The sequence below is a fragment of the Apium graveolens genome, chromosome 11 (genome assembly GCF_009905375.1).
Source record: "Apium graveolens cultivar Ventura chromosome 11, ASM990537v1, whole genome shotgun sequence".
Taxonomy (NCBI): Eukaryota; Viridiplantae; Streptophyta; class Magnoliopsida; order Apiales; family Apiaceae; genus Apium; species Apium graveolens.
Genome location: NC_133657.1, coordinates 182,206,049 through 182,223,459, shown reverse-complemented (window position 1 = coordinate 182,223,459; position 17,411 = coordinate 182,206,049).

Genomic DNA, 17,411 nt, shown 5'->3' with positions numbered 1-17,411 from the left:
GTTATCCTTGACTGGGTAATGATAAAAGTGGGTATTGGGTATATTATGAATCGTATGAGAAATATGAATGATCTAGATGGTTTTTAACCCTCCTATTTTAGGAGTGATATTATTGGCCTCTTGTGTGAGCTAGACTATGAAATGCGTGGCCACGCTCAAATGTTGATTTGATATGATAGTCTACTCATTGATCAAGCAAACTTGGATTAAACTATGATGAGGATGACACATTACATGCCTCTAGTTTAATTTATAATATTTGGTTAAGTGGATTATATTACATTGTACATTATTCACGAAAGGTTTAATTGATCACCGATTCAATTATTATTATTTGGGTAGCAATGATGTATTACTAGATGCCGCAAATTGTTTAGATTTTAAATTAGATTTAAAATTCGTTACCAATGTAATAATAACCTATAGGGTCACACACAAAGTATGCTTGAAGGATAATTTAATTTAAATTGGATTTAAATTAAATTAAAGTAATTTGAATTATTTAAAATATTAATTAAATTTGACTTAATTAATTAGATAAATAATGATATTCAAATTTACTAATAATAATTATGAAATTTATTTGTTAAATAATTAAGTGAGACTTAATTATAATTCAAATAGAAATTTTGAATTAATAATAACTCCTAATTACTTAAGAGTTATAATACATTTTTCTACCGTCTATATAATATCTCTTGTGTGGCTGATTTTGAGTGTGCAAGACTTTTACTAAAACCCTAGACACCAAGAGAGAAGATTGAGAGAGCAAGAAAAATGGGTTTGTGCTAGTACACATCCGATCCTTGAGTTCAAGCATTTGTGTGGATACCGATAGAGCGTAGTTCACGACAGCGGGATGCGTGGTGATTGGACAAGCTTTGGATCTCAATTAGTCAACCAATTGGTAAAGCTTCTTAAGGTAAACAATCTGATCTACGAATTAAATATATGTTTTTCGCATGGATCCTGCGGTGGGTTTCAAAAATTCTGATTTTTTACATTTTTAATTATTGTTTCCGTTGCGTTTATGTGCTCGAAACCCATCAATCTTGACTAAAATGTTCTTCATGTTCAGCTACTAGCCCTTTTCCCTTGCCTTCACAAACTCTAAGGTTTCGTGCAGATTCAACAGCTTCAACCTTTGTCTCCTTTTCTTGCTCATCAACCAATGCAATGGATCCTCCTTTCTTTCTTCCTTTCTCCAGCTTCTTATCTTGCTTTATATCAATCTCATAGGTCTTTAGAATCCCATACAGTCTGTCCAAGGTAAATTTCTTGTAATCTTGGGAATTTCTTAATGAGACTGTCGTAGGTTTCTGTTCCTTTGGTAAAGATCTAAGGAATTTGAGGTTTGAGTCTTTTGTAAGACATACTCTTCCATGCAACTTTAGAGCATTTAGTAGTTTTTAAAATCTACTAAATATGTCAGTGAGTGACTCTCTTTCTTCACAATGAAAATGCTCATATTGTTGAATCAAAAGTTGTATTTTGTTTTCCTTTACCTGCTCAGTTCCATAATATGACGCCCTCCAAACCCGGGTCAGAAGTTTAGGGTCCACAACACATACACAATATATAAACCTGTATAAGAAATATTATTTGCAATGACCCTGCTTTACATAACCACGGATCACAACAGGTTAAAGTATGAAACAAGCCACAACCTTAACTTTTATTACAGCGTACCAAGTCCCAACTAATTTAACTTACAACTGATAATGAAATTATTCTTACAATCTAGCTATATCACTACCATATAAAGCTCCTGCTAGCTCGATCCAACTCAATCTGGAATCCTAGCTTGCACACTGGGCTGAGGAAACCTCGCTATCAACCATATCCTTTTTAACTGTAGAATACATAAAAAGATTCGCAAGAGTGAGCTAACTAGATCAGCAAGTTATAATAACGATAACTGAGGTTAAACAATGTTCAAATGGAAATGATTCAGAAGAATCAAGTTTCTTGTTAAATAGTCATCAGAATTGGATATTCATTTTTAAATTTTAAAACTAAGGTTAGGCTGCTGATCAGTCATGCACTAACCCCGAGCAAGGCACACGGCTCTGCTCTATAAACCGGATCTAAGGCACACATTGGCCTAATTCGACCACGAATCTGGTCTGACCACGAATCTGGTCCATATAAAGGAAACTATCCAATTCTAAAGTAATTCAATGTGATAAACAATATAACTCAATAAAACAAGATCATAATCCAAAGTGATGAAATATTTGTATAAAGGCATGATGCAATTCATGAGTATCAGAAGGGTGTATTAGAGTATGTATAAGAAATGGCCTTCAACCTGTAAGAGAATCAGGTATTAGATGAACGATGATTTAACAAGGTTTAGTTCTTTGATATTATACAAAATGGTTGGGGTATAAAAGTTTCTGTATACTCAAATAATTCGGTTCCAGTGTTTGGTGTTTGGTAGTTATATATTTGGAGAGTAGTATCATATTTGTGTGGTTTAGTATCTGGAAATCAACAAGGGATGGTTTGCAAAGAATAAGGCTTACGGCTCAAAGATCAAATGATGAGATCCGAGTTCAAGGCTGTATGATTCAAAGTACTCGCAATATAAAACATAACTATTTTGAATACTTAACAATATGTCACAAGAGAATTTAGAAATGTTTGCACTATATCTCAAGAAAGGTTTAGAAGTACTTGCCTCAATAAGCTTTAACCGCTATTATCGGTTGACTTTTTAGATTGCCTTGAACGTTTGTCTTTATTGTCACACCACTATCATATTCTGGCTACGATCTCAACACCCAAGTCCCTTCGATTGGAATCTCGTTGAGCTCGACGACTAACCACTAGATCACTCTTAGTCCGATATCAATCCTCGGGTCTTCCGACTAGGACATACAGGGTTGAAAATACCCTAATTTAGATAATCGTTTAGGCCTAACACACCCTTATTATCAAATCTACCCCTTCGATATGAAGTCCTGACTCGTATTTATATGTATTATTGAGATACACATAGCAATTATGGTTCACATCTTTGAAACTTAGTTTGGTATTTATTTTCAGAAAGTACGTATACTCGTTGTTTTGGAAATAGTAGGGTAATTGATCGTTTATAAAATATCCTATCCCAACACGTAATTAAGTTTCGTATAATATGATTATATCTTCATTCGACGTCTCCGATAATTATAGGGTACGTCCCTGTATTTTTGGAATTAATTTTCCCAAAAATCGGGTAGCGTCTCCTTTGTTAATCGGCCTACCCGTCGAATCAATTCGACGTCAAATCCATAACAGCAATCCAATTAAAACACAACAACCAATCACAGCTCGCAAATCCCAATCACCGATACAATTTAGTTATTAATTACTATTATTCGTATGTTTAGGTTTTTATTCGTATGAGGACTCAGAATTAGATCATCACTGTCCACCGTCGGCTCGCCGAGGCTCATCGCCGATGGCGGTAAAATTCGCGGGTACCCGATTAATTTTGGGTTTCCAACGCGTATTTCACCGATTAATTACAATTATTCTTGCATGAAATATAATTTATTTCACGAATTGCCTTCAAATAATTCTGCAGAAAATGAAATAAATAAATAAATATAATAAACTCAAATCAATCAGGAGCAGCACGTGTACAACACGCGCGGACAGCCAAAAAGAAATGTAGTAACAACAGTACATAAAGAAATAGGTGGCCGAGCAAACAAACATAGGAAACTACACAAAGCACATAACATATGCGCTCAGGGAAAGGAAGAAATAGCGACAAAGCCACCGGAATAGAGCAGGGCGGCGAAGTACCGGATAAAGACAGCAACCGGCGGAGCAACCCCGAAAGGATGGGAAACCGAGAGCTATATGTATGTATATAAGTGTATGCATCTGTTTTTGCAGGAGAGAGAAGAGAAATCATAGAGAAATTGGAGAGAAGAAAATGAGAGAGGGATGAGATGAGGGAGAAACACTGTGTTGCATTTTGTTTTGCACATATTTTTATTTTATTTTATTTTTTATTCTGCAGCAACCAATGATCAACATCCGCGAATCTGAAGAATAGCTAAAATTATGGCACGTGCCCCTTTTCCTTTTCTCACAGCCCCATTTTGTCCCGTTTTTTGAAATTCAACGAATCATCGCGCAAATAAAATAATCCCGAAAAATTCCAAATAAATTTTTAAAATGTCATGAATAATTTAAAGTTATTAAATATAAATTTTTCAAAATTTTTAAAGTATTTTTAAAACATAACTCGTACTCGCATTTCACAATTAACGAACCGAGCTGCACTTAAAACAAATTCAAAAAATTACGAAAATAGTTTAAAATGTTAAAAATATCCCGAAATTTATAAAAATATAAATTTCAAAATTTTTAAAATAATTTTTGAAATGCAATATATACCCGCTTTTATCAATTAAACGAATCAACGCGCGGGTGAAATTAATCCCAAAAATTTCCAAAATAATTTTAAAATTCTCGGAATAATTCAAATTTAATAAAATATGAGTTTCTTAATTTTCAAAGAATTCTGAAATTAAATACAGATTTTACAAATATATACAATCAGAAAATCATACAGGGCTAAATAATTGATGAAATATTGATTTCTAAATTTTGTAAGATCCCAAAAATTATTATTGTAATTATAAAACCATAAAACAATTTTAGAGATATTCCACATATTTTATGCAAATAAACACAGATACCACTTCATAGATAATTCACCAAAAATTCATATAATAATCACATAATATTTATTTATTAACAAAAATAATTACACATCATATCCCGGATATTACATCTTTCCCCCCTTAAAAGGATTCTGTCCTCAGAATCGCTTAAACAATGACTAACGATATTATTTCACGCATACTACTTTCTAAACCCCAAGTTGACTTTTCAACCCTTGGGTTTCTCTACAATACTCTTATTAACTTTATAACTTTCTTTATTAACACTTTCTTTCTCTTTTCTATGATCCTTATCGGATTCTCAACATAGGACAACTTTGCCAGAAGTTCTATCGTCTCATATTCTATCGCATATCTAGAATTCTAGATTATACTTTTCTAACACCGCCACATGAAAAACATTATGAATACTTTGCATATAAGGGGTTAATGCTAACTCGTATGCTATCTTACCGATATGTCCCAAAATTTCCAAAGGTCCAACGTATCTCGGACTCAACTTTCTTTTCTTTTCCGATCTTGGATGATCCTTTTTTACGGTAACACTGTTAACAATATTAAATCTCCTTCTTCAAATTCCGTACTCTTTCTAGCTTGATTTACACATTTCCTTTAATAATCCTGCGTGGCACTTAACCTTTTCTAAATAATCTCGACAGCTTTCTTTATCCGTTGTAGCAACTCCAGTCCAAGTATTTCATGTTCGCCGACTTCATTTCAATGTACTGGTTATTTACGTCCATTCAGAGCTTCGTAGGGAGGCACTCTAATACTGGCGTGATAATAGTTTTTATAAGCAAATTTTTAGTAAGGTAGATGTTCATCTCAATTTCCTTTGAAGTCAATGGCACAAATACATAACTTATCTTTAATTATTTGAATTACTATGTCGCTTCGGTCGTCAGTCGGTGGATGATAAGCTATATTTATATTCAATTTAGCTTATTACACGTTTTCAAAAAATTTCCAGAACTTTGAATTAAATCTCGAATCTTGGTCGAATATCATAGATACAGGAACTCCATGACGAATTACTATCTCTTTCCATTACATGTGCACCAACTTGTCCAAATGAAAATCTTCCATTAATAGGTAGAAAATGAGCTGACTTAGCCAACTTGTTCACCATAATCCAATTGGCATCGTGGTTTGATTTCATTCTTGGTAATCTGACTATAAAATCCAGAGTAATATGCTCTTATTTTCATTCTACATCTTTAATGGTTGCAATAATCTATTAGACCTCTGACACTTTGCCCTATTTCTTTGATACGCCTAACACCTCCTAATCCATTTTGAAATTTCCTTTTCATATCTGGCTATCAATATTATTCTTTAAATTTATATATGTCTTGGCATTTCTTGAATAGATCAAATACTTAATATTGTGAGTTTCCTTTAGGATTTCATTCCCTAATTCTGTCACTTGTAGCATCCAAGTGCTGGAAGAAAATCTGAGAATACCGTGATTGTTCTTCTGAGTGCATAAATTTCCTCTTACTAACTGTTAACATCGTGATCCATTATCTTCTCTTGACATCTCTTTATCTTTTTTTAACAACTCTGACTGAAAGGTCATACTACCCATCTTTGCTTCCTTTGGATTATATATCTGACTTCCAACTCCAACTTCTGAAATTCCATAGGTAATTCTTTCGGTGCAGTCTCTATGTTTATTTTGTCCTTTTTGCTTATCCCTTGTCATTACATTTGCTTTTCCTTATGAATACATACTTCAAACTCTTATGGTCCGTATAGATCTTACACATTTCTCCATACATGTAATATTTCCCAATCTTACAAAGCGAGTTTTATTATTACTAGTTCCAAGTTATGAGTAGGGTACTTCTGCTTATAAGGTTTCGGTTGTCTTGATGCATATACAATAATTTTATTGTGTTGCATCAACACACATCATATTCCCTTAAGAGAAGTATTACTATAGGCTACAAAAATCTCCTTGATCCTCTTAAAGTGATAAAACAGGTGTTGTGACCATTCTCTCCTTTAACTCCATAAAACTTTCTTCACACTTTCCCATTTCATATAAACTTCTCGCTATTCCTATTAAGCTTCATCAAAGGTGTTGCAATCTTCAAGAATTCTTGAACAAATTTCCGATAATAACCGGCCAATAATAAAACTTCTTACTTTTGTTGGTGCTTTTGGTCTTTTTTATTCATATTAACTTTAATTCTTGTTAGATTCTCTTTGGTCTTCTCCTCACTGATGATTCATGCTAAGAATTATACTTCATGTCGTCAAGGCTCTCAACTTTACATACAACTTCTTTCTTCTTCGACTCTCCAGTTATTATTAAATGCTTTGCATGATCCTCTATTTACTTTAAGTAATACAAATACAGCTTGTCCAGATATTCCTTCAAGATTATGTCCATCAAGTTTAAATATCACTAGTATATTGGTTAATCCAAATGACATTATTAGAATTTTACAGCGGCAGTACTTAGTTCTGAAAATTATCCTCAATATGTCCATAGGTACAATCTCCAATTGGTAACACCCAAATCTTAAATCAATTTTAGAAAATACTTTGCTTCTTCCATATGATCAGGCAAATCATTAGTTTGAAGTAACATATACTTACTCTTGATAGTAAATTTGTTGAGCTTTCGCTAGTCGATGCATAATCTCATACTTACATCTTTCTTATTAACAATTAGTATTGGTGCACCTTATGGGGTACACTAGGTCTAATCGCTCCTTCTTCTAACATCTCTTGCATTTTCTTTGCTAACTCCTTCATTTTAACTGGCGCTATTATGTGCGGGGCCTTGGACACTGGCTTCATTTCAGGTGCTAAGTCAATCGCGAACTTAATTTCTCTATCTGGAGGAAATTTTAGTAATTCATCTGAAAACATATCTTGAAACTCATTACTTACTATAAAATCTTCAAACTCTGTTTGCTCCTAACTTCTATTCATAATCACCAGAGTGTTTACATCTTGGTCACCGTAATCTTTTAACTTAAATCATCGCCAACAAACTCTTTACCTTCCTTTGTCCTCTAAACCTCATCATATTCTCATTTGACGCCTTCAGAACCATCTTTTCATCATGTCGTTCTATATGGGCATCACACTTAAATAGTTAGTCCCTTTCTTATAATAATGTCAAATTCTCATATCTTAAATGATATCAAATCCTCACAAACTTCTTACCAGAAATTTCAATTCCACCATTGGTACTCACTTATTTAACAATTACACGTTCTTGATTTGCTAGTCTTTTTAATCATAATCTTATCAATTCGACAAGGTAATTCACCTGATTAACAAAAACTTGAGAGATAAACAATCAGGTTGCTCCCACATCTTTGAATACTTTAATACATAAGGTATTCACAATAATCATCCATGTCATCACGTCCGTGTATTGAATAACATATTTTACAGACAACTCGTAAACTCTCGTTCTTGGAGACGTATTCCTTATTGGAGTAGATTTCCTTGACTCCTAGTGCATCCCTGACTAGGGCTAATGATTTGCAATCCTCGCCATATGCCCTTGTTTCCTTTCCATGCATGAGAGGTAGATGGAACTTCGCCAGCTCGATTCATAATACATTGATTTTTGTTTGAAAAACTCTTGCAAAGAATGACAGTACGACGAAACAACTAGAAGGATTCACAATTAAACAAAATTAGAGTTGAAAAGAAAGAAGTAAGGATTTGAATATGAATGAGATAACCACATTGGTACTTAAGATGGCCAGTCTATCGTACCATATGGCATACAACATATGATTAGGTGGCGTCCCACCCGACTCTTCGTCATTCCGACAAAGCGTCTTACCATAACACTGTTTGTCCTAATCAGAAAGCAAAACTTGAGGGGAATAATTAAATTTGAAAGGAATGCAACATCCTCCTTTTTTTATCACCGTAAGAATTTATTAATGAAAGAACTTCATACATATTCAGGAATCAAAAATAATATACGCTGTAGTATTGGAGATAAGAATAATATCATTGGTCACCATCCATATTTCACTTGTATTCATCTTTCGAGCTTGTTGGATCATATCCCAATTGTGTCATATAACAACTTTAGAAAGTACGCTGAAATGCCTTCGCAAATTAAGCACTATGGTAGATTCTTAGTTGTTAAGTCTTGCATCTTTAACATCGTACCTACACGTATAATACTTTAACAATTCGATCATAATGGAGTTCTACCAGATAACCTCGAGTTTCCTCTTTTTAATTTAAAATAACCATGAATCATTCAATATAACGATCCTTTTGTTAATAATATTCTTCTTTTTGAAAAGTCTGGAAATCTTCCCAATCTTCTTCGGTCATACTCAGGCTTCTATTAAATCAATGAATTCTTTGAACTCTGATAGTCCTAGTAATTGGATGATTAATTGCTCCGTACACTGATTCTGTTGTTAATCTTATCAAATAGTATTTGCATTCTTTCATTAGGAATAAAACTTCTTCGTAATGGTGGGTTCACTTGGCCTTCTAATTTAACAATAATAATTTCTGGAACAAGTACCCTTCCGGGTAATCTGGGTCTTCTTAACCAATAAGAAACTCAAATAGTAACTTGATAACCGATGTTTAAAACTTATTTTATTAAAAAGGCTCTTGGAAATTTTATTAGGAAAATCTCTTTCGAAAATTTGTTTAAAATTTTAAAAATCACACATCTGGTCGTCATTACTATATGAGTTGGTTGTTGTCGTTCTTACCCATAACAAGGTACCTAATTAAGGAAACAATCACATAAAGGTCCATTCACTTCAATCTACCTTCTCTCCTTCGTTGGGTTTTTTTACCTTCCTTAATCGACGAAAACTTCAGCTTTCGTTGCATATTATCTTATTCATAGCTTCATTTCAAAGCTTCCATACTGGTAGTACTCCCATCATCATCTTTGTAGTCATTAAGTGGAACAGGTCTATCTAACAGCCAACAAGTCTATTTCATAGAACAAAGTTTGCTTATATCACATCACATCACTACTTTACATATCACATTTATCATAGCACCATCATCTAATTCTACAAAAATTCCAGATCCATACTTTTCTCTCTAACTTTTTCAAAATTCATCTAGTCCATCCCACAAGCTAATCATGGGTGGTCTATTCACTAGTGGCTCCATTTGATTTGGTAGCAGCTATCCTCCGAAACACGTGAATCTTCTTTCTAAACTCCTTCTCACCTTTATTAATATCTCATGTACTTACCATTTACTGTAGCTATCGAATCCATCCTCGTAAATACTGTTGCTCCATAAGACAGGTTTTAAACTAATGGTATTGAACTTGGTGTAGAGTAAACTGAAAAGATACATTCAAAGTTGAATGTACAGTAGAACAGGAATAAGCAAATGGAGGTTCTTGAATAGGTAGTCTCATATCAAGAGGTGGTAAAATAGCGTATCATAGCTTGAAGAGGTACAACTATTGTAACAGAAGGTAATACCATTAATACTGATGGAAGAACATGAAAATCAAATCTGAGGAAAAAAAATGACGATCCTCAAACGGAAGGCTCCAAATGATCAGATGATACAGGGAAATCAGGATCTGGCATTTCCGTTGACTGGAAATCACATCGCAAGCTAAAAATCTCGAATCACAACACGAATCGTACCAAAAACCTACTATACAGCCGCACTCAACCTTACGATGTCTTATATTTCTATTTCATATTCCTAATCCTAACCCTCTACCCAATCCCGACAATCTAGGCTTGTTTCAGTGACTTATAACCTATAGCTTTGATACCAACCTGTGACGCCCTCCAAACCCGGGTTAGAAGTTTGGGGTCCACAACACATACACAATATATAAACCTGTACAAGAAATATTATTTGCAATGACCCTACTTTACATAACCACATATCGCAACAGGTTAAAGTATAAAAAAAGCCACAACCTTAACTTTTATTACAACGTACCAAGTCCCAACTAATTTAACTTACAACTGATAATGAAATTATTCTTACAATCTTGCTATCTCACTACCATATAAAGCTCATGCTAGCTCGATCCAACTCAATCTAGAATCCTAGCTCGCACACTGGGCTGAGGAAACCTCGCTATCAACATATCCTTTTTAATTGTAGAATACATAAAAAGATTCGCAAGAGTGAGCTAACTAGCTCAGCAAGTTATAATAACGATAACTGAGGTTAAACAATGTTCAAATGGAAATGATTCAGAAGAATCAAGTTTCTTGTTAAATAGTCATTAGAATTGGATATTCATTTTTAAATTTTAAAACTAAGGTTAGGCTGCTGATCAGTCACGCATTAACCCCGAGCAAGGCACACGGCTCTGCTCTATAAACTGTATCCAAGGCACACATTGGCCTAATTCAACCACGAATCTGGTCTGACCACGAATCTGGTCCACATAAAAAAAAACTATCCAATTCTAAAGCAATTCAATGTGATAAACAATACAACTCAATAAAACAAGATCATAATCCAAAGTGATGAAACATTTGTATAAAGACATGATGCAAGTCATGAGTATCAGAAGGGTGTATCAGAGTATGTATAAGAAATGGCCTTCAACCTGTAAGAGAATCAGGTATTAGATGAACAATGATTTTACAAGGTTTAGTTCTTTGATATTATACAAAATGGTTGGGGTATAAAAGTTTATGTATGTTCAAATAATTCGGTTTCAGTGTTTGGTGTTTGGTAGTTATATATTTGGAGAGTAGTATCATATTTGTGTGGTTTAGTATCTGAAAATCAACAAGGGATGGTTTACAAAGAATAAGGCTTATGGCTCAAAGATCAAATAATGTGATCCGAGTTCAAGGCTGTATGATTCAAAGTACTCGCAATATAAAATAGAAATATTTTGAATACTTAACAATATGTCACAAGAGAATTTAGAAATGTTTGCTCTATATCTCGAGAAAGGTTTAGAAGTACTTGCCTCAATAAGCTTTAACCGCTATTATCGGTGTACTTTTTAGATTTCCTTGAACGTTTGTCTTTATTGTCAGACCACTATCCTATTCTGGCTACGATCTCAACACCCAGGTCCTTCGATTGGAATCTCGCTGAGCTCGACGACTAACCACTAGATCATTTTTAGTCCGATATCAATCCTCGGGTCTTCCGACTAGGACCTACAGGGTTGAAAATACGCTAATTTAGATAATCGTTTAGGCCGAACACACTCTTATTATCAAATCTACCCATTCGATATGAAGTCTCGTCTCATATTTATATGTATTATTGAGATACACATAGCAATTATGGTTCACATCTTCAAAACTTAATGTGGTATTTATTTTCAGAAAGTACGTATACTTGTTGTTTTGGAAATAGTAGGGTAATTGATCATTTATAAAATATCCTATCCCAATACGTAATTAGGTTTCATATAATATGATTATATCTTCGTTCAACGTCTCCGATAATTATAGGGTACGTCCCTGTATTTTTAGAATTAATTTTCCCAAAAATCGGGTAGCGTCTCCTTTGTTTATCGGCCTACCCGTCGAATCAATTCCACGACAAATTCACAACAGCAATCCAATTAAAACACAACAACCAATCACACTTCGCAAATCCCAATCACCGATACAATTTAGTTATTAATTACTATTATACGTATGTTTATGTTTTTATTCGTATTAGGACTCAGAATTAGATCATCACCGTCCACTGTCAGCTCGCCGAGGCTCATCGCCGATGGCGGTAAAATTCGCGGGTACCCGATTAATTGGGTTTCCAACGCGTATTTCACCGATTAGTTACAATTATTCCTGCATGAAATATAATTTATTTCACGAATTGCCTTCAAATAATTCTGCAGAAAATGAAATAAATAAATATAATAAATATAATAAACTCAAATCAATCAGGAGCAGCACGTGTACAACACGCGCGGACAGCCAAAAAGAAACGTGGTAACAACAGGACATAAAGAAATAGGCGGCTGAGCAAATAAACATAGGAAACTACACAAAGCACAAAACATATACGCTCAGGGGAAGGAAGAAACGGCGACAAAGCCTCCGGAATAGAGCAGGGCGGCGAAGTACCGGAAAAAGACAGCAATCGGCGGAGCAACCCCGAAAGGATGGGAAACCGAGAGCTTATATGTATGTATATAAGTGTATGCATCTGTTTTTGCAGGAGAAAGAAGAGAAATCACAGAGAAATTGGAGAGAAGAAAATGAGAGAGGGATGAGATGAGGGAGAAAGACTGTGTTGCATTTTGTTTTGCATATATTTTTATTTTATTTTATTTTTTATTATGCAACAACCAATGAGCAACAACCCCATTTTGTCCCGTTTTTTCAAATTTAACGAACCATCGCGCAAATAAAATAATCCCGAAAAATTCCAAATAAATTTTTAAAATGGCACGAATAATTTAAAGTAATTAAAAATAAATTTTTAAAATTTTTTTAAGTATTTTTAAAACATAACTCATACTCGCATTTCATAATTATGGAACCAAGCTACACTTAAAATAAATTCAGAAAATTACGAAAATAGTTTAAAAATGTGACAAATATCCCGAAGTTTTTAAAAACATAAATTTTGAAATTTTTAAAATAATTTTTGAAATACAATTTATACCCGCTTTTATCAATTAAACGAATCAACGCGCGGGTGAAATTAATCCCAAAAATTTCCAAAATAATTTTAAAATTCTCGGAATAATTCAAACTTACTAAAATATGAGTTTCGTAATTTTCGAAGAATTCTAAAATTAAATACAGATTTTACAAATATATACAATCAGAAAATCATACAGGGCTAAATAATTGATGAAATATTGATTTCTAAATTTTGTAAGATCCCAAAAATAATTATTGTAATTATAAAACCATAAAACAATTCTAGAGACATTCCACATATTTTATGAAAATAAACACAGATACCACTTCACAGATAATTCACCAAAAATTCATATAATAATCACATAATATTTATTTATTAACAAAAATAATTACACGTCATATCCCGGATATTACACATCACATATAATTTGAATTGTATCCCATACATTTTTAACAGTTTTGCAGTTTATGATATTGTCAAACATGTCACCATCAACACCATTAAACAGAATATTCATGGTCTTCTCATCCTTGTGGACTTGCTCAATATCTGGATCAGACCATTCTGCTCTAGGATTTGAGATGGATGGCTCATTTCCTGTAGCAGCTCTCATGGGAACATGTGAACCTTTCTCAATATATTCTACATATCCTTCCAATGGTGATAGTTGTCTTTGTCCAGAAAAGGAATCTTTACTCCAACATCTTTTCTGCTCATCTTGTAAGTTGTGATCTTTAAACTCTTTGTTCTTCAAGAGCTTGCTCTGATACCAATTGTTATTCTCAAACAATCTAACAAAGAATTACAGAAGGGGGTTGAATGTAATTCTGTCTACTTTTTCAATATTAAGAACAAGTCTACTATGACTATATAATTGTGTTGATTTGACTATGGTGCGGAATGAAAGTATTGATGAAATCAAACAGAAAGTAATCAAATACAAGTATTTAAAAACTTTCTGGTGGATTGAACGTTTCCAATAGAGATATATATTAAGTAGAGAACTATGTGTTACAATGTTGTACACAGCTGCTTCCAAGTTGAACTACAAGAACAGAAAAATTCTTTAAAGATTTTGATTTTTATATTTCTCTGGTAATTGCTTACTAACTTGGATAGAGTTCTACTTTCTACACTTGGTTTATACATCACCAAGTTACATGATAAAAGACAAACAAATTAGACAAAATATTTCTAGTCGAAGTTCATGATTCTTCATTTCTCAATCCAGCATCTTTGAATATCTTCAGTTTAGCATGGAAATGGAAATGCTTCTTTGTTCTCTAAAACCTGTAATTAGGCTGCCACATTCCGTTTGCATACAATTAACGCATGTGACTGTCAAGTCACTATCAACTACTCTTTTGAATTTGATCATCCGTTGAAACTTCATTAGATCATCCGTTGAAACTATGGTTGATCATTCGTTGAAACTTTGGCTGATCATCCATTGAAACTTTGGTTGATCATCCGTTGAAGCTTTAGCTCATTATCCGTTAAAGCCTATTGAAAAATCCGTTGAGACTGTCTTCATGGCAGTTAACTCCATTTCATTTATACAAGATTACAAGACAACTAATATTTACAATTAACCAACCTATCTTGCATATCAATCTAGTAATCAACGTGACTTATTTCTACAACATCTAGTTTACTAAGGCATTACAATATGCAGAAATGTGCTACTAATCTTATTGTTACATAAGCTACTCTTTCAACAGATTTTGAAGAGATCATCCGTTAAAATCTACAAACTCATAAAATAATATCTACTAAGTATTTTGTTTAACTTATCATCAATTTCAAACCATATTCTTAACATTATGATCTACCGCATAGGAATAGGTCATATAAATAGTATTAGCTTGTTAAATATGATCAAGCCTTTTTGTCTTCTTGGTGCTTACTAAACTGTTAAGAATCTTATGCATTCTTAAATTTATCACTTACGTTATATATGCTCATTTTTCCGTGATAATTTTGTCAATTTAATCACATACTGTTGGATTTGCTCTTGTACATGAACAGGTGGTTTCATTGTCACCGGCTTTCAAAATTTAATACGAGCTGAGGGTATGAAGGGGTTATATCGTGAACTATCACCAACATTGTTTTCTCTACTTCCAAACTGGGCATTAAGTGTCATTTTTTAATACATTTACTGAAGAGAAGTGTTTAGTTACATTTAATTAAACACTACGGACTATAGAACTGTGGTTTGAAAATCTCCTCCTATTGTTCTTCCGGTTATTGTAGATTGAGTAAGACTATCACCTTATGATCAAATTAAAAATGAACATTTGTTGTGGTTTTTCAGTCTTTCTTTGAGTTTAGGCCGTCTTTCCTTTTTCTATTTCTTTCTGTAACTGATAAATCCCTTTCTTGGAATCACTGTCATTGATAGCTGGTAGACTCTTCCAACCTAAATTCTCGAGGATTGGAAAGTTCCTATTTTCATGGATCTTGAAACTTAAATATAGCTAGTAATGGGAACAATATATTAACTGCTAGTCCTATTTGACCATTTTGTACAAAATGCTATACTCCAGACCATATATTTATCTCTTTGTATTTTATCTTTCATTAATGAGAAACGAGAACAAAGATTTATATTATTATTTACTACCCTTTCTTGTGAGAAAGTTTCAACCTTTTGTTATTATGGCGCAAATCGCTATGCGTGTGTTCTTTTTTGTTGCTTGAAGTAACACTACTGAAAATAGACTGGAGTAGAAATCTAATTTTTTTATGCTTATTCCGCTCAAGTGACAAAACTGTTAATTTGACATGTAGGTGTACAACATTTGACTGTAGAGATGGAGAAAGTTCAGATATAATGGTATATACTTACTAAATTTGTAGTCTTTTCTTACCTAAATTTGCATTCCATCTCTAATTTGTTTTTATATTAACAATATTTTTTGTTCCATATCGCACGGAGCAGATACTTTCCCAGAAACACAAAATATAGGAAAATATAGTATTTTGATATTATTGTGAGGAATGTACTTGATGAATTTTAAGTGTCTTTATATATTATTCTTCTTTTCTTTCTGTCGGCTTTCTATTTCCATCTTTTAACTATAAGAATCTTTATCCAAGAGCTTTCTGCGGAGAAGAATTACTAACATAGGCCCTTGATCCTCAACCGAATTACATACTCTCATCATCCACTTGTATAGTGAAAGCCAAATATGAAGTTGGAGCCTGTGCACTAATTACGGACTTAAAGTTTGTAATGTAGATGTTTGTATTTTGGTAAAAGCCAATTATGTGTAATTGTGGTCATATTGCAGATGTTTGTATTTTGGTGGATGTTTGGATGTAAACTGGTGCTAATATATTGGATGTTTGGATGTTAAAAAACTGGTGGTATCGGATGTTAAAAAACTGGTGGTATTAGATGTTTGTTGATGAAAATAGAATGGGTTATTGTGATATAGTTTTGGTTTATTTTGGTTTATATGTATACAATAACAGGGTTCATATACCAATCAAACCTAATAACAGATGCAAAAGATATAAATAACTGATGTCATATGGAGATTTGACATCACCTTATTACAAAGCAGCTAATGTCTCTTATGAACAAAACCTCGGTTTAGTTTAAGATGACCGAAGTTAAATTACATCTTTAATAATAGTTCAAAAGTGATCTTAAATACAAGTTTACATAACTGATGTCCAATATTATTACTTACATCAGTTCATAAAATAACCGATGTCAAAAGTACTTATTTACAATGTCCTAATTTTGATAAACGTTGTTTTTATCTTTTTTTTCTTTGTGTGTCACATGCTTAAATTAATAGAAATTAAAAGATAAACTATTATTGAACTCGTGATCATGTGTAAAAATTTAATATATTAGAAAAAAGACATCAGTTTCTAAGTTAGAACTGTTGTCTAGGTGTATCCTAAACATTAGTTGTAAACCGATATCTAAAAAAATGGACCTTTCTCTACACATGCAAAGATGTCACTTTTAAAAAAAATTAATATCGGTTTATAACCGATGTCTTTTGACCTGTTTCTTGTAGTGCAATAACCATGAATGACCTCCTTGTGGACCAACTATTTGGCTTTGCCAACATCACCCAACAGTTACTTACAACTGATATGTCCAATCAGGATCATCAGACAATC